Raw genomic sequence first — 24,105 nt, 5'->3', positions numbered from 1 at the left:
GGTTGTTGGTGGCATGCAGTGAGCTAGTTGATTTTGCCTCGTTGCTGGTTTGGCTGGTGTTGCACAGTGGCCGGGGAGGGTGCTGGACATGGGGGATGTCGGCTGGCGCCAGCGGCCTTAGTTTTTTCCGGCGGTTGGGGGGACGGCGGACTTTTATTGGCGGGTGCACGGTGACCTGGACGGCGCGTTTGCTGCCGGGCTGGGACTTGCTGCTGGTGTTTCTCTCCGCTGGCTTTCGCTGTCCTTTTGTTCCGTTTGCTCTCTCTCGTTTGCCCGACCTCGCACGCGGGATTCGCGGGGGGCTGCTGGGCATTGGGTGTCGCCGTGCTCGCGCAGTGTGCGCGTTGGGCTCGTCACTTGTGCATTGGTGTTGATGATTGCGTGGCATTTGGGCATTTTGGTTGTTCGCTGCGCGGCGGTGGGGTGCTGGGTGGGGAGGGAGCACTGGTCTATGTTGTGTGTGCGCCGCGGTAGGTCCAGGCGCTGCTCTTCTGCGGGTTACGCTTCTTGCGTTCCGTCGGCATTACGTTGTCAACTGGCATTTGGGTCGGGGTCTTCTGCGTTTGCATCGCGGTGCATCTGGGAGTCTTTGTTGTTTTTTTTAATTTGATTTATTCTTTTTCTTTCTCCCACCCCTGTTGGCTACTGGCGTTCTTGCCTGCCTGTTACAGTCGTGGCGTCCCACTCTCACTAACAACATTCTTTAACAGGCTTATGCGCACACACATGTACACACACACAGACACACACAGTCTCACACATAGACACAAACAAATGTAGGTTGTCCCTGGTAGAATTATTCTTGATGCTTTTCTTTCAGTACTTATTTAAATTAATTGTTATTATTCCAGCTCTCGTGGCTGTGCTGTGTTGCTTATTTAGTGTGCTGGATGTTTCTTGTTTTCATTTTTCTCTTAGTGTCTTACTATGTCAGCTGTTTATTGCTGCTGTTCGGCTGGTTGTTTTTACTATATTATTATTTTATTGTTTGTTTTTGGTTTGTTTGTTGTTGTTTTCTCCTCCCCAAGCCCCCCTCTCTGTTCTATTGCAGGTTTCGTTGCTTTCTGCAATTGGTGTTTCCCACTGCTTTTCCTGTTGTCCCCACCTTCCATCCCCCTTCTCTTACAGGTCTTGTCCTTTCTCTGTGCTGTCTGTTTGTGCCTCCCCATCCCCGTGTCTGCCCCCCTGTCCGGCCCGGTGACAAATCAATACATAATTAAATAAATAATAAAACAGATAAAGTAAAATCTGTCTTGCACAATATGGTATCCAGGTCATCATACTCTATACCAGGCTGCTGGGCAGGACAGGTTTAAAAAAAAAAAAACAGAAAAATCCATTTTGAGTTCAATCCAGCAGAGAGGAAATGATGGAGCAGCAGCTGACACTGAGCTGGGTTTAGAGAAAACTCCAGATCCATCTTGTTTAGACACCAGAACACTCAGCATGAATCAGTCTGATGGAAATCTGGGCTTCCTTAAAATAATATTTCTCTCTCATGTTTCTATCTTTGTGTGTTTCCTCTGGTTCCCCGGCCTTCATCAGTCCTGACAGCATCATGTTCACCAGGGTTTGTCTTCTGGACTCAAGTGTGAACTTGTCTTCTGTTGCTTTTCAGTCAATAAAGTCTTTTGTAGTGATAAATTTAACACAATGGATGTTTTTGGGGTGAAATCAGTGACATAAACTGGCGGCTGGTTCTCAGTAAAACCAGACAGCAGCATGTTGATGAACTTCTGCCTGTCAGAAATCTTTAAACAGCAACTTTTCTTTGAACACTCAGCAAAAGAAAAGCATTTTTCACTTTGACTGAGGACTGAGTGCTGCCCTGATACACTCATGTACTTGTACTTGCAGTATGTCCACCACGCTGAGTACCCAGAAAGCCTTCTTCAGAGAGTCGTGCTGCATGTGAACGGAGAAACACTGAAACCAGAGATCCTTTCCTTAAAAACAGGCTGTAAACTCTGAAAGCAGCTCAACACACACAGATTTGTAGTAAAAAGGTCTGCAGACTGGTGGAAACTGTTGGAAACTGTTTGCAGCTCCAAGTGTTTCTTGGTAAAAGCGCTTTGTGTGTTCTTAGTGTTTATAAAAGGTTGTACATTTTAAAAGCTCTCCATGAGGAAACCCTTGTTATATTGTGTGCTACATAGATGCTCCATGGAGCCAGAGTTTGACACAAAGTGGTTTTCTTAGTGTTGATAAAAACAAGCAGCAACAAACAGAAGGAGCCGCTGTTTACAGGTTTTTAGATTCAAAACTAAAGAGTAACTTTTCTTTAGTGTCACAGCCATATGTAGACGCTGAGCTGTTCCAACCAGGACTGTGTCCTTTACATCCCTCACTGATCTGTCATGAAGCTGTCGCAGTTTGCACAATAAAAACTCACTTTAGAACATTATGTTCAGACTTATTCTTAACAAACAACCAAATCTAGTTCACAGCAGCGTTTGAGGATCTTCACCCTGGTAGGAGGAGCTCTGCTGACAGAACAGCATCTTGTAATAATAATAATAATAATCCTTATTTGTAGAGCACTTTTCAAAAACAAGTTACAAAGTGCTTTAACAAGTGTGAAGACAATAATACCCAAGAGACAATAATACAAAAAACAATACAAGATAAAAGCATGAAAACATTGAAAAGACTAAAATACACGTTTAAGATAAATATAAAATTAGTAAAATAGAATAAAATAAAAGGGATAAAATAAAGTCAAATAAGATCGGGAAAGGCTCTCCTATAAAAGTATGTTTTAAGAAGGGACTTAAAAGACTTCACTGACTCAGCCGACCTGATTTCCTCGGGCAGGCTGTTCCAGAGCCTCGGGGCCCTGACAGCAAACGCTCTGTCCCCTTTAGTTTTCAGTCGAGACTCTGGAACAGACAACAGACCTCTGCCCGAGGATCTCAAAGTACGTGCTGGTGCGTATGGGACTAAAAGGTCAGAAATATAACGAGGCGAGAGGCCATGAAGAGCTTTAAAAGTGATCAATAGAATTTTAAAGTCAATTCTAAAACATACTGGGAGCCAGTGTAATGAAGCTAAAATAGGAGTAATGTGGTCATATTTCTTTGTTCTGGTTAAAAGCCTGGCAGCTGAGTTCTGGACAGTCTGGAGTCGATCAATAGATTTTTGGGTTAAACAGGTGAAAAGGCTGTTGCAATAATCCAGGCGTGATGAGATGAAGGCGTGTAAAATGGTCTCGGTGTCCTTAAAAGTTAACATAGATCGAATTTTTGCTATATTTCTAAGTTGATAAAAACATGATTGAACAAGCTTTGTGGTGTGCTGCTCGAAATTTAAATTACTATCAAACCAGACACCAAGGTTCTTTGCCACAGGCTTAATGTGATTTACTAGGGAGGAGTGATTTCAGCTGGAGGAAATTATTTGACATCCATTTTTTAACTTCACAAAGGCAGTTGTTAAGTGAACTCAGCATTCCAGGGTCTGTGGATCTGACGGGCAAGTATATTTGTGTGTCATCAGCATAAATATGAAAAGAAATGCCATGTTTATGGATAATATGTCCAAGGGGAAGCAGATACAAGGAAAACAAAATGGGTCCTAAGACCGACCCCTGAGGCACACCATATTTAACTGGACAGAATGAGGAGACATAGTTGTTTACAGACACACAAAACTTCCTGTTTGACAGGTAGGATGAAAACCATTCTAGGGCAGTACCAGAGATCCCCACCCAGTGCCTCAGTCTGTCTAACATGATGTTGTGATCAATGGTGTCAAAAGCAGCGCTAAGGTCCAGGAGTACCAGGACTGAGCACATGCCTTCATCAGCAGACATTAAAAGGTCATTGGTGACTTTAAGCAGGGCAGTCTCAGTGCTGTGGTACTTCCTAAAACCAGACTGAAACTTTTCAAATATTTGTTATTTTCCAGTACAGTGAGCAGCTGTTTGGACACAATTCTTTCTAGAATCTTTGCAATAAAAGGCAGTTTTGAAATTGGTCTAAAATTATGTGGGAGGGAGGGATCTAAACCAGGTTTCTTTAAAAGTGGGTTCACGCAAGCCGTTTTAAAATAATCAGGGACACAACCAGTAGATAGGGAGCTGTTGAAAACAGAGATCAAATGGGGCCCAACAGAATCTATTACTTTCAGTAAAAATTTTGTAGGTATTACATCAAGTGGGCTGGAGGACACTCTCATTTGTGATACTGTTTTTAAAAGCTCAGACAAGTCGATGGGATAAAACTGGTTAAAACTCTCTTGTTGCTGGTGAGGACCTCTGAGTAAGAGGCCACGGGGGTAATAGAGGCTCTGATTGACACCACCTTATTGGTAAAATAAGATAAAAACAATTCACAGTCATCATTACTTCCAGCTGAGGCACAAGGAGGGGTTGGGTTTACCAGCTGATCCACAGTCTTAAACAGAAACCTGGGATTGTGTTTATGTGTAGTAATGAGTTCAGAAAAATAGTGTGTTCTCGCATCCTTAACCATGTTATTGTAGTTAATTAATAAATCCTTCAGACTGAGGTAATGGACTTGGAGACTGGATTTTTTCCATCTGCGCTCTGCTTTCCTGCATTCTCTTTTTAGGCTGTGAATGCTGTCATTTATCCAGGGTTGCTTACTAGCTTTAGACGTAGGCCTAACCTTTAGAGGAGCAGTAATATTTAGTGACGACAAGCAGATATGATTTAAGTGATCGACCAGATTGTTGGTGTTGGAATCAGACAGGTGTTGGCTTTGGCACTGAAAGAATGCGCAAAAGTTTGAAACACTTTGTTCAATAAAGATGCGAGAACACACGGAGCTTGGTGAGGCGGCATGAGTAACAGGCGAATCGCAGCTAAAAACAATACATCTGTGGTCAGATATGGTCATGTCCACTAATTCCACAGAGGAAATGCTGACACCCAGGGTAAAAACCAAGTCCAGTGTATGACCACGGTTATGTGTTTGCCCTTTGACATGTTGTTTGAAGTTAAAAGAAGTGGCCATATTTAAAAAGTCAGTTGCATTAACATTGTTGGGGTCATCAACATGAATATTAAAATCGCCACAAAGAACAATTCTGTCATAATTTAAAACCAGAGTAGATAAAAATTCAGGAAGTTCTGATAAAAATCCTCCAGGCGGTTTTGGGGGGCGATAAATTATAACAAATATGATGCAGCCCTCCAACTTTAAGAGTGAGAACTTCAAAGGAGTTAAATTCATCACAGCGTACTTGATGACATTTAAAATATTTCCTATACACGCTCACTAGCCCACCACCACGACCACTGACCCTCCGTTGACTAAAACAATCATATTGAGGCGGACACAGTTCAGCTAGCTGGCTATAGTCATTCATTTGCAACCAGGATTCAGTTAAAAACATAAAATCTAAATTTGCAGACAAGATAAAATCATTTAAGATAAAAGTCTTACTTGAAAGTGATCTCACATTGAAGAGAGCCATTTTAAATGAGTTTGTTCTGGGTGCTGGAGTTGGTGCAGTTGTCCTAATCCTTAAGAGATTACTAATATTTCTGTGTGGGATGTGCACATTTCGGTTTACTGGTCTATGCGTGATGATGACAGGAATAGAAGTCTGTGGAACAGCGCTGGGAGCAGACGGCTTTACATGCCAGCAGGTGGAGACAGTTGTTTGTGGCAGTGAGGCAGAGATCTGTTCAGTGAGTGGTGGTGTGTCCAGGTGAGCTGCATGAATGATGAGTCATTCACGTAAGTCATGTGTGGACCGCACCACATGCTGTATGTGAGCAGCTAACATTTCTGAGCCCCCGTTTGTTTGGGTGAAGTCCGTCTGTCTTAAAAAGAGACATTCTTTGCCAGAAAATGAGTAGAGGGACTTTGTCATTGTGTTATTGTGGATCATCATAATGTCAGCCTTCTACAGACATCATCCAAATGTCAGCACAACATTCATACACCTATTCATGTCAACACAGATCAATAACATGCTGCTGATCTCAGGCCAGTGTGTGTGTGTGTGTTCTTTTAATGACAAACCATTTATATATGAGTTGTTAATGGTTCATAAAATCTTCTTTTTTTTTTTATACTTTCCTGAGAAAGAATATAAACAATCTCAGCGTAACTCGTAAATCTACCAGTGGCAAAGCCCAAAGGATGCTACTAAGAGGGTTTTCACACCTGAAAGTCTGCACCAAGGTCCGAACCAAAGTTCATGTTTTGATACATTTTGATACATTCGGTTAGTTTTGGTTTGGTTTCACACTGCAATTCTGCGACCGCACTAAAGGACTTTACCTGACAGACCTGCGTCCTGTCGTCATCGTCTACGTTGGCTGCGTCTCCCTGTACTTGACATTGATTGGTTTATTAAACAGTTCAGCGGGGAGCTTTGACTAGAATGAATGAATAAAAAGTGTACATATGCATATTTGCCACTATATTGTTATTATTATAGCATTACTACCTGCAGCACCAACTATACTGAAGGCTAGTTCAAATTCGCAATTAAACGTCCTCGTTGTGCGAACATTATATTGTCGCCAACAGGACAGGAGGAGAAGACGCCAAACAATCTGCACCTCCGTTTGAGCAGAGACCAGAGCGATGGGTGGCAGTGTGCTTCTATTGTGGCCGTCTGTATCTAAAGATGAGCTGTCATGGGAGATTTATATTTGTGTCCTTATTTCAATGCATTTCTCCATGCATTTACTTGTTTCCAGTTTAAACGGCAACCGCCAAACTTCCTGTAAATAGTCTGAAAGTCCGAACCATCCACAAAATGCTTTCACACCAGAAACGAACCAAACCACGGTTCAGTTTGATCCGGACCGAGACTACCTCTTTTGGTCGGACCAAATTCCGTCTGTTTGGTCCGGACCGTGGTCCGGGGGAGGTTTCACACCTGCAATTTTGGTTCGGACCAAACTGAAAAGTCCGAAAGTCCGGACCAAACGAGGTAGGTGTGAAAGCCCCCGAAGACTACCTGAAAGATACCCCAGCTAACGTTACTGGTGGCATGGAAAAGCCTCACCGTTACAGTCCTGGGGTCTCATTTATAAAACCGTGCGTACGCACACTTGTAAGCAAGTTCCATTTATAAATCACAATCAACTTGAAATGTGGGGCATGTGAGGGAGCTCCATGTCCGACCCTCCAAACGCCCACAGTTGCCTATAAATGGTCAGTGAAACGCCGCTCATTAATATTAATACGTCCTGACTGCAGGAAGAAAAGGAGGCAAACTCTGACAGAGAAGCTACAAAACGAGATTTAACTCAGTGACACTGACGTTCCTTTTGGTGAAGCTGAAGCTGTTTGGTGGGTAAAAAACACACTTTAATGCAACGCTTGGGCACCGGAGGAAAGGGGCCCCGGAGCTCCGCCCCTTTATAACCGATCTGCAGGAAGGGGCCTCCCTCTGAGGCCCTCTGATTCTTGTGTGTTACAATATCATTTGTAAATGCTTTGTAAGATATAGACAGTCCTCACTTTAGCTCACACAAAATACTTACTAACCATTAGTAACCAGAATTAATCATAAATTGTAGAATTAAGTGTCATAAAACATCTATGAACGCGCCCTATTAGACCATTTCTAAATAACTAAATGTCAGTATCAAAAAAAAGACACTTACACTTTCCAAATGATCTTATGAACCATTAACAACTCATATATAAATGGTTTGTCATTAAAATAATACTTCATTTATAAATAGTGAACCTTTCATCTGTGTGGAGATCAGTAAATTGGTGATATTGCAACGAAGACGATGCCTCTGTATCTGATTTACACGCAACATCAGGTACAACATTAGCCGCCTAACGCGTCATAACAAGCAGCTACGGGTCAACAACATTAGCACAGTATTAGACTGGCTACAATGCTTTATAAATGATGAATTCCGTATTTACTAATATTTCACTAATGCTTTATAGTGTGTAGTTATTATAAAGTGCTACCGAAACATTTCTACTTCACCAAGTAAACTTGATCAGTTTCAAACAAATATTAGTTCAGAGGATCTTCTGTATCCAGATGTGACCATTTCAGATAAGACATACTTGTGTTAATCCCTGTAGGGGAAAATCAGATTGGCACAGCAACACAGAGGAATGTAAAGGACACAATACAAATACAAGAAAAAGTAGAATCAGTAACATTCTACGTAGATGTGTAAATACACTCACCTAAAGGATTATTAGGAACACCATACTAATACTGTGTTTGACCCCCTTTCGCCTTCAGAACTGCCTTAATTCTACGTGGCATTGATTCAACAAGGTGCTGAAAGCATTCTTTAGAAATGTTGGCCCATATTGATGGATAGCATCTTGCAGTTGATGGAGATTTGTGGGATGCACATCCAGGGCACGAAGCTCCCGTTCCACCACATCCCAAAGATGCTCTATTGGGTTGAGATCTGGTGACTGTGGGGGCCATTTTAGTACAGTGAACTCATTGTCATGTTCAAGAAACCAATTTGAAATGATTGGAGCTTTGTGACATGGTGCATTATCCTGCTGGAAGTAGCCATCAGAGGATGGGTACATGGTGGCCATAAAGGGATGGACATGGTCAGAAACAATGCTCAGGTAGGCCGTGGCATTTAAACGGTGCCCAATTGATCAGACCAGGCGACATTTTTCCAGTCTTCAACTGTCCAATTTTGGTGAGCTCTTGCAAATTGTAGCCTCTTTTTCCTATTTCTAGTGGAGATGAGTGGTACCCGGTGGGGTCTTCTGCTGTTGTAGCCCATCCGCCTCAAGGTTGCGCGTGTTGTGGCTTCACAAATGCTTTGCCGCATACCTCGGTTGTAACGAGTGGTTATTTCAATCAAAGTTGCTCTTCTATCAGCTCGAATCAGTCGGCCCATTCTCCTCTGACCTCTAGCATCAACGAGGCATTTTCGCCCACAGGACTGCCGCATACTGGATGTTTTTCCCTTTTCACACCATTCTTTGTAAACCCTAGAAATGGTTGTGTGTGAAAATCCCAGTAACTGAGCAGATTGTGAAAGACTGAAGTCCAACCCCTCCCATCTGAGAAGGCTGGACCTGAGTGGAAACAACAACCTGCAGGAACCTGAAGACTGGCCCGTCTGGCACCAACAACCATGCCACGCTCAAAATTGCTTAAATCGCCTTTCTTTCCCATTCTGACATTCAGTTTGGAGTTCAGGAGATTGTCTTGACCAGGACCACACCCCTAAATGCATTGAAGCAACTGCCATGTGATTGGTTGATTAGATAATTGCATTAATGAGAAATTGAACAGGTGTTCCTAATAATCCTTTAGGTGAGTGTATATATACACAGAGTATACACAATATAAAAAAATCGATATACAATAACAATTATGTTCAATAAATCAAGTCAAAAGAGAGTCTGTCAGTTTGGTGCTGTGGTTTGTGGAGCCTAGGGGTGTGCATCTTCACTGGCCTCACGATTCCATTACGATTATCAGGTCAATGATTCGATATCACGATGCATCTCTATGCATCACCTCAAGGGCGGGAATTTCTAGGCACCTCATTACGATTATGAGGCTGAGATGAGATTGTAAAACGATAAAGATGTATTTTTCTCACTGTGAGACTACTTGGTACTTTTAAAGCCAAGTATTTGTACCAATCCAAAGAAGTAGGTAGTAATGAAATGCAGATATTTAATGTTACTTCATATAACTGTAGCTAACATAGCATAGCATTATTCCATTATTCCAGCATTATTACTGACCTCTGCTGCTGTTTTCACTTCTGATGCTGCTGTTTTTAGTATAGAGTCAGATACATGTTGAACTACGCACTTTACAGTGCTGCAGCCAAACCACGTTCACTCCACCTTAATATATCTGTTCCTGTTTTTGTCTCGTCTAGCGTAGTCACATGTTTGTTTCTTCTAACTTGATTATTGTGATCTTGTGTTGAGCACCATGGGCCTTGAGAAATGGCTTTTCGTTAATTTGTGTACTCGATATGTGGATGAATGACAACAAACGAACTTGAAGTAGCAGCAAAAAAGCGTCCTGCTCAGCTTCCAGACCGCAGTCTGAAGAGGAGATGTTAGCTAGCGCTAACCGCCTTCACTTTTCCAGCAGTTGGAAAACAGACAGACTTTAATTAACGGACACGCTGTGACCTGCAGCGTACATTTACTGCCAGACTGAAACATGGCGCTCATCTTTTCCTCCTCTGCTTTCAGCGTCACCTACTGCCGCCTGTCCTGTAGCTGTCCTATAAAGAATGAGGAGAGGACGCTAGCTAAGCGCTGCCGTGCTGCACAGTGAAAATCATTAACGTTAGTCTGATTTTATTGATCATGTCAAAGTTTAGTAGCAGCGCTCATTAAACAGCTGTCTGTCTGTGCTGAACAGGGAGAACCACACGTCTCCGTTGTGTTCACACCACAGACGGTCCGGAGCTGCACTTCCACATTTCTGAGTTCCGCCTTTTTCGTTCCGTCAACATTACGTTATCAGTTAACCTCTAGATAATCCATTATTGACATTTATCAATGGATTCAGAATCGTCCAAGTCCGCATCACGATGCATCTAAAGATCAGTTATTTTCCACACCCCTAGTGGAGCCTGATGGCTGACGGCACAAATGAGCCTCCAAAGCTCTTTGAGGCTCGGGGCAGGATGAGTCTGTGGCTGAAGGAGCTCCTGAGCTGCCTCAGCTCAGCATAGAGAGGATGAGCGGGGTTGTCCATGATGGTTTTCAGCTTCCCTCTCATCCTCCTCTCAGTCACTGCCTCTAATTACTGATACAGTAAGTGAAAATATGAACAAAAGGACACTTTATGCATGGAAGTTATGTCTGAACAGAAATTAGCTTCAATTGTTAATTAAACATATCAGATCTGGGTCAATGACGTATAAGGATTTTCAACAGTCACAGGAATGAGAATTTTAATTTTAATTTAATACAGTTATTGTTATTATTGGTCGCACCACATGATGAGTGGTCGCTCCAAATGACATGAACACTGCATATCATTAAAAATATATATTTAAGGAGATCAATAAACAAAAACTTCTAAACAAAAAATGTATTTTACCAGATATCATTATTAAAATTAAAAGAATTTTCAATCAAAATTTCATATAAAATCTTTGATGAAAATCTCGTTACAAACATTTATTTTAGTGGAGTACACATTCACAGCTTTGTTTTGAACAAACATAACTTGACAATATATTTAATCTAATTTCATTAACTGCAGGTATGTTTTTCCTCATTTATTGGGTGTGTCAGAGGTGTTACCCAATCAGCAGCCACATTTAAAAGACAGTGAAGTCCAGTGGCTGGCGTACGCAACAGGATGTTCAAGGCACCACCATTTCTGTTGAAATAAATGCTTTGCTACATTTTGTTAGGGCTAAAGTTGCCTTCAAACTGAAAATAACTCTACATTTACTTGATTTCACAGGGGAATGGAACGCGGTTCTCCTGTGTGAAAGTCCTGGGTTTGACTCAGCCAACACGGCCAATAGAGGTCGTTAAAAACGTAAACATGGGTCGTAAAGCAGCACAATAAATCAAGTGAGGACGGGCTCCTGCGCCAACATGTTCACAAAAAAAAATGCATTTCCTCCTAAGAAATGGAAACACACAAGAGCAACATGTTGCTTCATATAGTTTTCATTTGAAATTTTCTTAAAGACGCAATATTTTTGGCTTCTTTTAGCAACTCCGCTTTTGCTGCAGGGTCAAAATTAACATGCTGTCCATGGCGAGCAGTGTTTCTTTACTTGGGAGTGGCATCTGGTAAAACAGTTAGAATTAATTAAATATTACAATAAAAGTACTTTGTATGTAAAAGTCATACGTTGAAAATAAAAGGACAAAAACTAAATTGCCAATCATGGAAACCACTTTTCAGCGGTCGCACCACATGATATTTTCTAATTTAATCAAAATTTACAGGCAGAGAATAGGCCACCTAAACAAAACAAGCTAGCTTCCTACAACAGGACTCCATGGAATTTATAATCAAAACAAATATTGGTAGAAATAACTTTATATTAATTGTTTTTCTGAGGTCATACCACATGTTATCCAAAAATGGCAACTACATACCAGCTGTTACAATTTTACATTTTTCCAGCTTTGAGAAATAGTTAAAAACCTACTTGCTGTTTCAATGGGTCCTTGGCAAAATTGATATATTATTAAACTTCCTGTCTTCTAATGGATTTCAACATAAAAGTCGTTTGTTGATGGTCGCACCACATGATATTTCATAAAATGGACATCATCGTACAAAGTTTGTGTATTATTATGGAAATATAAATACAGATGCTTTGCGATTTTGAAGAGGACGACAAAACATTTTGGAAATCATGCCAAATAGGGCAAATCACAATTTTGATTAGATTTAAAGTCATTCCAAAGAAGTTTCCAAAACAGCAGTCATGACCAGACGGTCGCACCGCATGACATTTTGAGACTTCAATTATCAGAAAAATGTTTAACCAAAGTTAAAGGAGAGTACATATATGGGAGAGGTCCTGTATTTATATGGTATGCTTTTATGCTTTCAACCTTTTTTGTGAAAAAAATCAAGTTGGACAGAAAATGTAGGCGTCACGTCATCAACCCATCTACAGTAGTAACAGTAACAACTGTTAATTAAACACATCAGATCTACAATAGTTACAGAGAGTCAAATAACTGACCTCAGAGTCTCCAGTCTACATTGTGGACTCTCCAGAAAACCACACAGCAGCTTCACTCCTGAATCCTGCAGGTTGTTGTTTCCACTCAGGTCCAGCCTTCTCAGATGGGAGGGGTTGGACTTCAGAGCTGAGGCCAGAGAAGCACAGCTGATCTCTGACAAACTGCAGTGCTCCAATCTGAATAAAGAATAAATAATGTTACTATAGAAGACAATGTTCCTGCTTGAAATCATTCAGTGTTTAATAATCTGTTCAGAGCTGAAGAATGTAGAAGTTTAGAAAATGGAAATATTTGTTATTGTCTGATAGTTGAAATAGAGATTATTTATTTATTCATTGTATTTATCTATTTTATTATCATTTCTTTAAAAACATGATGTGGAATATAAACTGATAATCAGGAAGAGCGTTACGTCTGTTTGTTTTATTATTTCTAAGTCTGTGGATGAAACGTTAAGTCAGCTGTCAGATTGCCGGCTGATGATTGGTTCTGACGGATCCTTCTACTTGCAGACTGCATCAACACGGACTGTTCTTAAATAGCGTGTTAGCTTGCTGACACTGTTTGGAGTAAAGCAGCCGTCCTCCTGATCAGTCCTGAGCTCCATCAGAGAGTCCAAACATTTCAGACACTAAAAGTTGAAAGTTTCCTCTGCAGAGTTTCCTCTGTCTGACCTGTCAAGTTTTTAACTCCATTTATTTGTTTTGCTGCAGAAATGTCCCACGATATTAACTGTGACATCACTGCGAGCATGGAAACGTTTAAATGACTGACAGCAGCAAGGGATTCACTTTGTGTTGAAAAGTGGTAGAGAGAGAGAGAGAAAGAGAGAGAGACAGAGAGAGAGAGAGAGAGAGAGACAGAGACAGAGACAGAGAGAGAGAGAGAGAGAGAGACAGAGAGAGAGACAGAGAGAGACAGAGAGAGAGACAGAGAGAGAGACAGAGAGAGAGAGAGGTTTGACTTCTAACACCAACATTTCTTTACTATATGCACATCACAAATAAACGTCCTATATCACATTAATAAAGACCTTTGCGTTTACATGTGTATCAGAAGTTTAGATCAGCACATCTCAGAACTTAACTGCCCCTCTGTCACAGAGCAGACGCCCCCCCACAACCCCAAACCAGCTCAAAAGTATCCAGGTCATGTGCAGCTCTGTAAAAACTGAAACCTAACAGCAGTCTGGACTGAACCATTTTCTCACAAACAAGAACCACATCAACATCTAACCCTTCCTCCACCTTCCGTCTCCGGGTCATATACACCGCCATCTCTGCCTGTCCTGAAACAAAGTTCAGTAGCTGACATCTGTTCTTCTTCCGGCGAGTGTCTCTAAAACCACAAATAAAAATCTGCTTCGGAAAAACTTCTCCACATCTACTGAAAATGTTTTCCAACAAATCTGTCAGACGAATGCACTCTGAGAAGCAGTGAAACACCGTCTCTGTCTCTCACTGCAGAAGGGACATTTGTCTTCTACAGCAGCGTTAATAACTACATGGCTACAACGCCATGAAGGATTCTCCACTGCAGCTCTGCATCTTTCTTTGTACAAAGACCTCCAGGCTGCTTTAAGGCCGGATCTAAGTCCAGGAAAACCCTCCACGGGTTCATTCAACATTCAAACCAGCAGTTTTATTTGCGCTGCTGCAGACTGTGCTGTCAGGCGCACAGAGCGCACTGAGACGCCGCGGCGTCACAAACAGATCTGCCTTCTCACCTCGACTCACCCGGCACATCTTCACCACCTGCACATCTGGACTGTGTTTCATAAAAATGTCTGGAAATAAAGCAGGACGGCTCTCCCACAATCACTACACTCCATCCTCATCATCAGTCCTGATGATCAAACAGTACATATAGCACAGAGGTAAATCCTTCTTTGGGCCAGATGATCTGTATTAGGACATTTCTGATGTGAGTTTGTTGTCAGAGCTGCTGAGAAGCTGACAGCAGTGTTAGAACCAGGTTAGAACAGAAGGGCGTGCAGGTTTAACTCTGGGCTGTGGGTGAATGAAGATGGTAGCTAGGTTACAAATAAAGCCTCAATAATAAAAAACTAATGAAATGAAGAACAATAAATACATCTGTATCAGTAACCTGGGTTTAAAACAGTTAACAAAGACACAAACCGGACATTCATTTAAATACTGCCACCTGCTGGTAGAAAGGCCAAACAGATCTGTTACTATGGAAACCACATTAAATATGATTTAATATTAAAAATATAGTGCTGACAGTAACAACTCTGCACACACAATAATTACCTATAACTACCAACTGTACTGCACCAAACAATGCGTACATTAAACGTGACTCTTGCTGTTTACATGAAGAAATGCAGAATATTATATATTGTATAATCAGCTACTGTTGCTAACATATTTCTCTCGGTCCAGGTTTATTTATTGATTGTTTTCTTCTTCTAACTTTACCCTGGTATACCTCAAAGAGCTTTGGAGGCTCATTTGTGGGACTTTGTCATTGTGTTATTGTGGATCATCATAATGTCAGCCTTCTACAGACATCATCCAAATGTCAGCACAACATTCATACACCTATTCATGTCAACACAGATCAATAACATGCTGCTGATCTCAGGCCAGTCTGGAATAATGATCAAGTCAGACATGTTGGTACTTCTGTTACTTTCATTTTCTTCTGCTTCTTCTAATTCATGAAAAATACTAAGACAGATGTTTTCTACAGAATTCCAAAATGTTCAATATGAAATAAATAAGTAAATACAAAACTCCAGCTCTTTAACACCTGTCCCAGCACTTCTGGTTCTCATTTCAAAGCACAGATTTAGCCTCTCCTCATCACCACTGTCATCTCCATCAACACACAGCTGACTGACTGTGAGCTTCATCCTCAGTCGTCCTTCTAACTGGATCAAATGTGCACTGAGCAAAGAGAGAGTCTCGTTCTCTTCATCTTAAATGTAACCGAGTTCCTTCCTGTACAAATGTAGTGTATTATTTATGCTCCTGTTTACTGGCTGAGTCAGAACACAAAGTCACATCAAATGATGTGGTGTAGGGCTGGGCCCAATTATCCACGAAATTGATGTCATCGATTAGGAAATATCTTTATTTGCATAACATGCGTCTGCGGGTCGCAGTGAAGTGCTGCGTCCAGTTAAAGCTGCGATTCCACCCGGAGAACAAGCTGCAGAACAAAAAAACGACCATCACAAAGAATTTTAGACAGAGACCCAACAACATGTTGCTCTGTGAGCTCTGCAAACTGGAAATGTCTTCACTGCAGCACAACTGCTGAGCACGAACAAGTGAAAGCATCCTGGAGCTCTTTGTCGGGACGGCAGCACGTTCACTTTTTGTCCCCACACAAGCCCGATATATCAGGATGATCACCACGAGGAACAGGTTTTCTGTTAGGAGCAGTGACCTAATACTTACTCATCCATTTTCTAAGTGGTTCTTTATTGCCCCCATGTTCAAAGTTATTTCTGCACTGCTGTTGTCATGGTAACAGTTTATATTTGCCGTTTACTTCACTAGCAAGGACCAGATCAACAGATAGGATTAAACGATACGAGTATAGCCTCGGCCTACACCACTCCCAGCTGGTTTTAGTTTCTACACCCCTGCTTCCACCGTCTGTGTGTGTGTTTGCTAAATGAGTGAGTGATCTGAGACGTGAGCGACGGTAGATACAGCTGTCGGATCACAAGTTAATCTGAGCATGTACCGTGGCCACAGCTGACTCCACGCTGTGTTCGGGCAGATTGTAAACATTCAGACTGTTTCACTTACAGGCTGTAGGACAAACTGTTCTCAGATCACCTTCAGACGAATAACGACGATACAAGACTCCAAAATCTGACAAGTAGACCAGCAGAGCACACGTGCAAGCTAGCAGTCAGCTATTCCAACGAGTAGTTTGAAGAAGAGACAGGAGAGAAAAGAACAGGAGGAGAGGGTCGCTCCCAAATAAGATGGTTTTGGGTTTTTGAACGGGACGTTGTCTAAAATTTGGCTCAATACAGGCTCGTCTGATTCAAACAGGTGAGTAACTTTACAAGTGCTTTTTCAGTGGATTCGGTGTGGCTGCCGTGCTCCTGTTTAAAAGGTGGTGCGGATGGAAGTGGACAGTGTGGAGGCAGTGACTGAGAGGAGGATGAGAGGGAAGCTGAAAAATCACGGTAACAGATCAGACACGATACTTCAAACAGCTGCATCTGGAAATATGCTTTACACTCTGTGTGTGTGTTTGAGGTGATATGTATAACTTCCTATAAAACACTGTATTCTAAAAGGACATTATTCTTGAAAATGTGTTACACTTCTTTTAATTTTTATATATACGTGTGTCTAACTTGTAACAAAAATGATAAACATTAGATTTAATTTCACAGCACATTGAGGATAAATCCTACAGTTTCCTTAATAACATGAATCCAGTTTGAGTTCAGACTAAATGTGGAAACAGACTGACAAAAAAAAAAAAAAGAGTTGTGATTTGTGCTCAGACAAACGCAGAAAACAAGAGAACTGAAGGAAATTTGAAACTTCTGTTATGGATTAAATTTGGATTAGAGCAAAATACATGAACTGACCTCAGAGTCTCCAGACTACAGTGTGGACTCTCCAGTCCAGCAGACAGCAGCTTCACTCCTGAATCCTGCAGCCTGTTGTAACTCAGGTCCAGCTCTCTCAGATGGGAGGGGTTGGACTTCAGAGCTGAGGCCACGACTTCACAGTGAATCTCTGAGAGTTTACAGTCAGAAAGTCTGTGATGACAGAATATAAAACTTAAAGTATAATAAAATCTGACACTTTGTTCTAAAAACAAACAAAGGCACAGTTCATTTTGCATCACAAAGCACATTAACATGAGCGGCTGCAGCTCAGCTGCTCAGCCATTGATCACAAGGTTTGTGGTTTGAAACTTGAGCTCCTCCTGTCCACATGTCAAAGTGTCAACATGATGAAGCACAGTATTACTGCTTTGGACAAAAGTGTCTGACTGTAATGTGAACATGTCATATTGTGATTAACAGGTGCTGTGATTTGTGTTTGTTAAACTTTATTTTAACGTGATGTTCACTGAGCTGTAAAATCACTGCAGGTTGAACTGCACTCGTATGGATTTACCTCAGTCATGTGCTTGTGTGTGTTTATCTTATTATGTCACTGCATCTGCTTTTCATCTCCCATTAAATTCATTTAATGACATCTATTGCATTGATAGTATAATTAGTACTGAAGACTGTATTATTAACATGTTCTGGGTAACAGTTGTTCTCAAGTGGAGTTCAGCTGTTTAACAGCATCATTTCTTCTCTGAGCTCGGTGATGATAAAATCCCTCCACTGAACTGAAGCTGCTGAGCTCTCCTTCACTGGCAGAATGAACCTGGAGGCCGTCCCAGCAGCTGACTGTGTAATGAGCTGCTGTCTGAGGAAACCAGCTGCTAAATACACAAAGACTGTCCATTCAAATCCTACCAGAGAGAGAGCTTCCTTACTGTTTCTAAATCAAACTCATTTCTAATGCAGCAAAACACATGAAGAGACATTCATTGTTGGAACTAAACTATGTAAAGTGGCACCTTTTATTTAACGAGGATGGAGAGGGGGATGTTCTGTTTCTCTTCAAGAGGGAGGATGGCCTCCCCTCACATCCTCTCAAATCAAACAATAATTAGAGATATTGTATAAACAGAACAGTCCTTCATATGAAATAGCTCAGAAACTGCAGAGAATATAATGAAAACCCTTCAAGTGCCGTTAGCTCCAGCAGGTCACAGATACGACATGTCTGTGTGTCTGCATAGAAGAACAAGAAACAGACACAGTATAGAAACAGAGTGCAGACACTGGATCAGTGGAAAAATAAAAAGACTGCTGTGATAAAATGACGACTGTCAAAACATTTTCAGCACAAACTCTTAATCCTCAAGTTTTCCTGCTGGATTTGTATCAAGCCTCCATCACCCAAAGAAAGATAGAAGATGATAGAAGATACTTGTGTCACTAACTTGATGGATAGAAACACAGAAATGATGTTTGGAGACATTTGGAGTTTAACACATGTAGAATTATTTCAATCAGCAGCTTTAAGACTAGTTTAGGAAACTTTTATAGTGTGGAGGTTTTATATTGAGCGAGTGTGTAAAGTGTGTATCTTTACTGTAATACTGATGCTTCATCTTTACAGTGTTGATAATCACATCTGGACTTACCGAAACTTTCTGCAGTTCCTCACAGCTGGAATCAGTCTCAGTCGTCCCTCCAATGATGTGTTGTACTTCTGCAGGTCAAACTCATCCAGAACCTCCTCTGACATCTGCAGCATGTAGGCCAGAGCTGAGCAGTGGATCTCAGAGAGTTCCTTCTTTGATCTGTTCTCTGACTTCAGGAACTCTTGGATCTCCTGATGTACTGAGTGGTCGTTCATCTCCGTCAGACAGTGGAAGATGTTGATGCTTCTGTCAGGAGAGATCTTATTACTGTTCATCTCCTTCAGGTTGTTGATGGCTCTCTGGATGATTTCTGGACTGTTGTCTGTCCGACCCAGCAGGCCTCCTAAGAGTCTCTGGTTGGACTCCAGAGAGAGGCCATGAAGGAAGCGAACAAACAGGTCCAGGTGGCCATTTTTACTGTCGAGGGATTTCTGCATGGCTCTCCTCAGGAAGACATCCAGGGATGGATCATGGTCATTGTCCCTGTCATCATCATAATTGTAATCATCATCATCCCCAGTCTTCCCTCATGAAGTCCTTCAGTACCTCTGAGTTCCTGCTGGTGTAACAGTGGAACATGTAGACTGCAGCCAGAAACTCCTGAACGCTCAGATGAATAAAGCAGTAGACTGTTTTCTGGAAGATCACACTCTCTCTTTTGAAGATCTCTGTACAAACTCCTGAGTACACCGAGGCCTCTGTGACATCAAGACCACACTGCTCCAGGTCTTCTTGGTAGAACATGATGTTTCCTTTCTCCAGCTGTTCAAACGCCAGCCTCCCCAGCTTCAGAAGAACCTTCCTGTCAGCCTCCGTCAGCTCCTGTGGACTCGTCTCATGTCCCTCATCGTACTTCTGCTTCTTCTTTTATCTGAACCAGCAGGAAGTGTGAGTACAGGTCAGTCAGGGTCTTGGGCAGCTCTCCTCTCTGCTCTGTAGTCAACATGTGCTCCAGAACTGTAGCAGTGATCCAGCAGAAGACTGGGATTAGACACATGATGTGGAGGCTCCTGGAGGTCTTGATGTGTGAGATGATTCTGCTGGACAGCTCTTCATCACTGACTCTCCTCCTGAAGTACTCCTCCTTCTGGGCGTCAGTGAAGCCTCGTACTTCTGTTACCCTGTCGACACACGAAGGAGGGATCCGATTGGCCGCCGCAGGTCGGGAAGTTATCCAGACGAGAGCCGAGGGAAGCAGATTCCCCTCGATGAGGTTTGTCAGCAGCAGGTTGACTGATGACTTCTGTGTGACATCAGACACAACCTCACTGTTGTGGAAATCCAATGAAAGTCTGCTTTCATCCAGGCCGTCAAAGATGAACAACAGTTTCCAGACGGCGAGCTTCTCTGCTGGGACCTTCTGTAATGTTGGATGGAAAACATGGAGCAGCGTGAGGAGACTGTGCCGCTCATCTTTGATCAAGTTCAGCTCCCTGAACGAGAGCAGAACCAGCAGACCGACATCTTGGTTTTCCGAGCCCTCTGCCCAGTCCAGAGTGAACTTCTGCACCGAGAAGGTTTTTCCAACGCCAGCGACGCCGTTGGTCAGAACCACTCTGATGGCTCTCTGTTGGCCAGGTAAGGCTTTAAAGATGTCCTGGCACCTGATTGGAGCGTCATGGAGGGTCTTCTTCTTGGAAGCTGTCTCAAGCTGCCTCACCTCATGCTGGGTATTAACCTCTTCACTCTGTCCCTCTGTGATGTAGAGCTCAGTGTAGATCCTGTTGAGGAGGGTTCCACTTCCTGTTTCATCACTTCCTTCAGTCACACGTTCACATCTCCTCCTCAGACTGATCTTATGTTCATCTAAAACCTCCTGCAGACCACCTCTCACTAAAGAAGAGAAACAATGTGAGATAAAACAAAGAATATGTGCTGATTATTTTCATTACTAATATAAAAACCATCAATATCAGAATATCTGAAGAAGCAGACAGATGTCCAGTCTTACTTTGTACAGAGCTGCTCTGACTGGCTGTCTGCAGTCCAGCTCTGGTTCTGGATCTGTCTCCACACTGGGGACAGGAGGAGTGTCCCGATGAAGCAGACTGGTCCCAGTATGAGGTGATGCACCGTCTGCAGAACCAGTGTCCACAGCTGGACGGCTGCTCCTCCACAGGAACAGGACTCCTCTTCCTCTCTCTGTGAAGACATTTCTTTAGAACTAAAATGATTTGTTGCTTGTTGTTGAAAAATCTCCAGATGTGTCCGACACTGTGTAGAAGCTCAGATGGTCACAGAGTAAAAGTGTCGTTACTTTTCTGTTTGAATTCAGCTTTCAGTCAGTAATGAAGATGATTGTTCCTTTTATTTCAGCTCTCCTGCTCTCAGAAACACTAATTAACTGCTTTTCCTGTCTGACTGTCTGATTAAACATTTAGTGATCTGCCTGCAGTTTGTTATTAACACAAACTCAACACTTCCTGCAGCTCCTTCACAGTAAAAGCCTCCATTAAAGAGAGCTGATTATGTCCTTCACTGTTTTACAGTCACTCTGGGCAGCTTAGCTTGAGTTAGTTAGCTTTGAACTGAGCTTAGAAGTGGTCTAAACACACAGCATGTAACAGCGGTGTCACAGGTTCAAGTCCACACGGAGCCTTGTTTGGATGTCGTTCTGTTTCCTGTCACTCTCTACTGTCAACTATCACATGGAAACTATTCAAATATTGTAAAAAGAGAAGTGGTCCAATTTTCTGCCCTTTTTCCTTCCACTGCTAACTTTTCCATCAGTGCTGCCCGTGGATGTTTGTTCTTCACCTTTAGGAACAATATATGGTGGAGAGAATCTGAGCTCAAAGCTCCACTTACTAATGATTCAAAGCAAAGTGTTCATCAAGGTGAGCAAAGCTGAACTACAAATGCTTTTTCACCACATGTTGCACAATTATGATCTGAAGTGATTCAAGATGCATCTGGTGGATCAGAACAGCTGATCTGAGGAAGAGCCAAACAGCTCAGTGTTTAGAGGACAAATAGGAGAAAATGAAGGACACATTTGAAGCAGATTCTTTCAGATTCTGAATCCTTCTAAATCTTTACAGTGATGTCAACGTGAGGGCAAAAATATATGAAGATGTTCTTGAAGTGTAAATTCTGAAATGGAGGTTCTCAGGTGTTTTGCTCCAGAAATCAAATCAGATCCATCTTAGTTTGAAACAGTATCTGCACTAATAGTTCTGCATCAGGAATATAAATCTGTTAGCAGAACATTTTGTCTTCATCCTCAATGCATCATCTTCCATCAGGTCAGTTTACAGTAAAAACAGTCTCTTACTTTGAGTCTGAGGGTCCAGGTTCAGGACTGAAGTCTGGAGGACGGTTTTTGGACCAGTCACTCTTCATAGACAGACAGCTGGATCCTGAGGACTCTGCTCCGTCCTCCTCTTCCTCTGTCCTCCTCTTCCTCTTCATCATCTTCTGGACTTCAGTCAGTCTGAGAGGTAAAACAGTAAAACTGAGCTCAGAAGCACAAGAATCAGGAAACAGGTTTGTTCAACGGTCACAAGAGAATAGAAAGTAACACAGGCAGACAGTGTAATAAAACCAGCCTGAACTCGACCTGCTCACTTTGTTTTGTTTTTCCCACTAAGGTTTCTTTCCTCTCCAGTCCACAGGGAGAAAACTGCCTCAGAGACTTTGACAGTAACATAATAAAATGTTGGATTAACACTCACCCTGCCTCAGCCTTCAGTTCTGGGACTCTAACTGAACTCTTTCTGCTTCAGCTTCCTCCCTGTTTTCAGTGTCACTTTTTCCCTCTCTCCAGTTACAGGAAGTCAGCTGACTTCCTGTGTGTCAGGAGCTCCTGCAAAGTCGGCCTCTGGCTCAAATAGCCTACATGGACTGCAGTTCAGGGCAGCTGCCTCAGAGCTTGTTGTATTTGTCAGGAGACGATGACTTGTAATTTCATCACAAATAAATGTTAACTAGGTGATAAAACAAGACATTATTAAGTTTTTGCCCTTTATGAGTTAAAGCTGGAGAAATCCTGTTAGTGTTTCTCAACAGATTCTCTCAGATTAAGCAGGCCAGAGAAGCAGGTCAGCTACTTCAGGGGCCCATCTGGATACATAAATGGGAAAAGAATTGTGGCTCCTTAGCCAAACTCTCGCAACGCTTCACTAACTCTTCACTGTCTAACGTGAAGACACTTGTTTAAATTCCTACGAAGGACTTCCAAGTTGACTGTTTTCAAGGGGACGTTGCCTTATGTTCACATTCCAAAGCAGTTTTTCTCCTGCTGACAGACCTCGTGTTGTTATTCCTAAGTGGGAGGTTATTGTCTACTGTTAACTGTTGCTTCTAATTTCTGTTTCATTTCGTTCAATGCAAGGGGCCTTAGAGACAGTATCAGACGAAAGGCAGTTTTTCTCTTGTGTAAAAGTAAGAAACCACACTGTGTCCTGCTGCAAGAGACTCACTCCACTGATACGGATGAAAAATTTTGGTCCAATCAATGGGGATAATATTTTATTTTGTCATGTAACTAATCGTTCTGCAGGTACCGCTGTCCTTCTGAACAACTTCCCTGGGAAGATAGCGACATCCAAAAAGAGCACAGATGGTCACTGGATCCTCTGCGTTCTTTCAACTAAAGACTCTTTTATTATCCTGGGAAATGTCCACGGTTATAACAACACAAACCAAAACAAAAATCTCTCTGAAATTGATGGTCTCATTAAAAGTTTGATATTAAGTTATCCAACAACTAATATTATCTTAGGAGGAGACTTCAATATGGTATTTAATGAATGGTTAGACCGCTCACCCTCCAGGTTTCATAACCATCACTATAACCCTCATCTAGTCAGTTTCTGTAGCTCATGATCTGTCTGACCCTTGGTGCTTTATACACCCCAACTTAAAAAACTTATATCTTCTGCTCCCCTGTCTGACCACTGCTTTATTAATCTCACCTTAAAACCCAGTAATAATCACAAACGAAACAAGGGTTACTGGAAACTCAAGGCCAGCTTGTTACAGTCCCAACTGTATTGCCAAGGGATTAAAGACATAATTTATGAAATTACTCAAGACCCCAACCTTCTGTCTTATAGCTCTAAATGGGAATACTTAAATTTCAAAATAAGAGTAAACAATTGCAACAATCTGCCCTTTTAGAAGAGACCAATTTGACAAGAGAGAAAAGTCTCTGCTGTAACAAACCCACACTTACAGGTACTGACAAAAGGAAACTACTTACACTACAAACCAAATTAGATAATAAATATACAAGAAAAGCAAATGG

General features: G+C 41.9%; 1 long non-coding RNA gene and 1 pseudogene across 1 annotated transcript; both read right to left on the bottom strand.

Moving 5' to 3' along the window:
- The window catches only part of LOC119886767, a 206,554-nt pseudogene extending 185,643 nt beyond the window's left edge, over nucleotides 1-20,911 (bottom strand).
- Nucleotides 20,912-20,948: 37 nt separating this feature from the next.
- Nucleotides 20,949-22,598, bottom strand: LOC119897199. Its single transcript, XR_005443369.1, has 3 exons — nucleotides 22,532-22,598; nucleotides 22,132-22,290; nucleotides 20,949-20,999 (listed from the first exon to the last, which is right to left on the bottom strand). It is a non-coding gene; the product is annotated as an uncharacterized LOC119897199 (long non-coding RNA).
- Between the last annotated feature and the right edge of the window lie 1,507 nt (nucleotides 22,599-24,105).

Source organism: Micropterus salmoides, unplaced genomic scaffold, assembly GCF_014851395.1.
Source record: "Micropterus salmoides isolate LMB-PRFRI ecotype aquatic unplaced genomic scaffold, ASM1485139v1 Ms_hic_scaffold_1, whole genome shotgun sequence".
In the NCBI taxonomy this organism is placed as follows: Eukaryota; Metazoa; Chordata; class Actinopteri; order Centrarchiformes; family Centrarchidae; genus Micropterus; species Micropterus salmoides.
The sequence above is the reverse complement of the archived record's forward strand: the minus strand, read 5'-3'. Positions and strand labels throughout refer to the sequence as shown.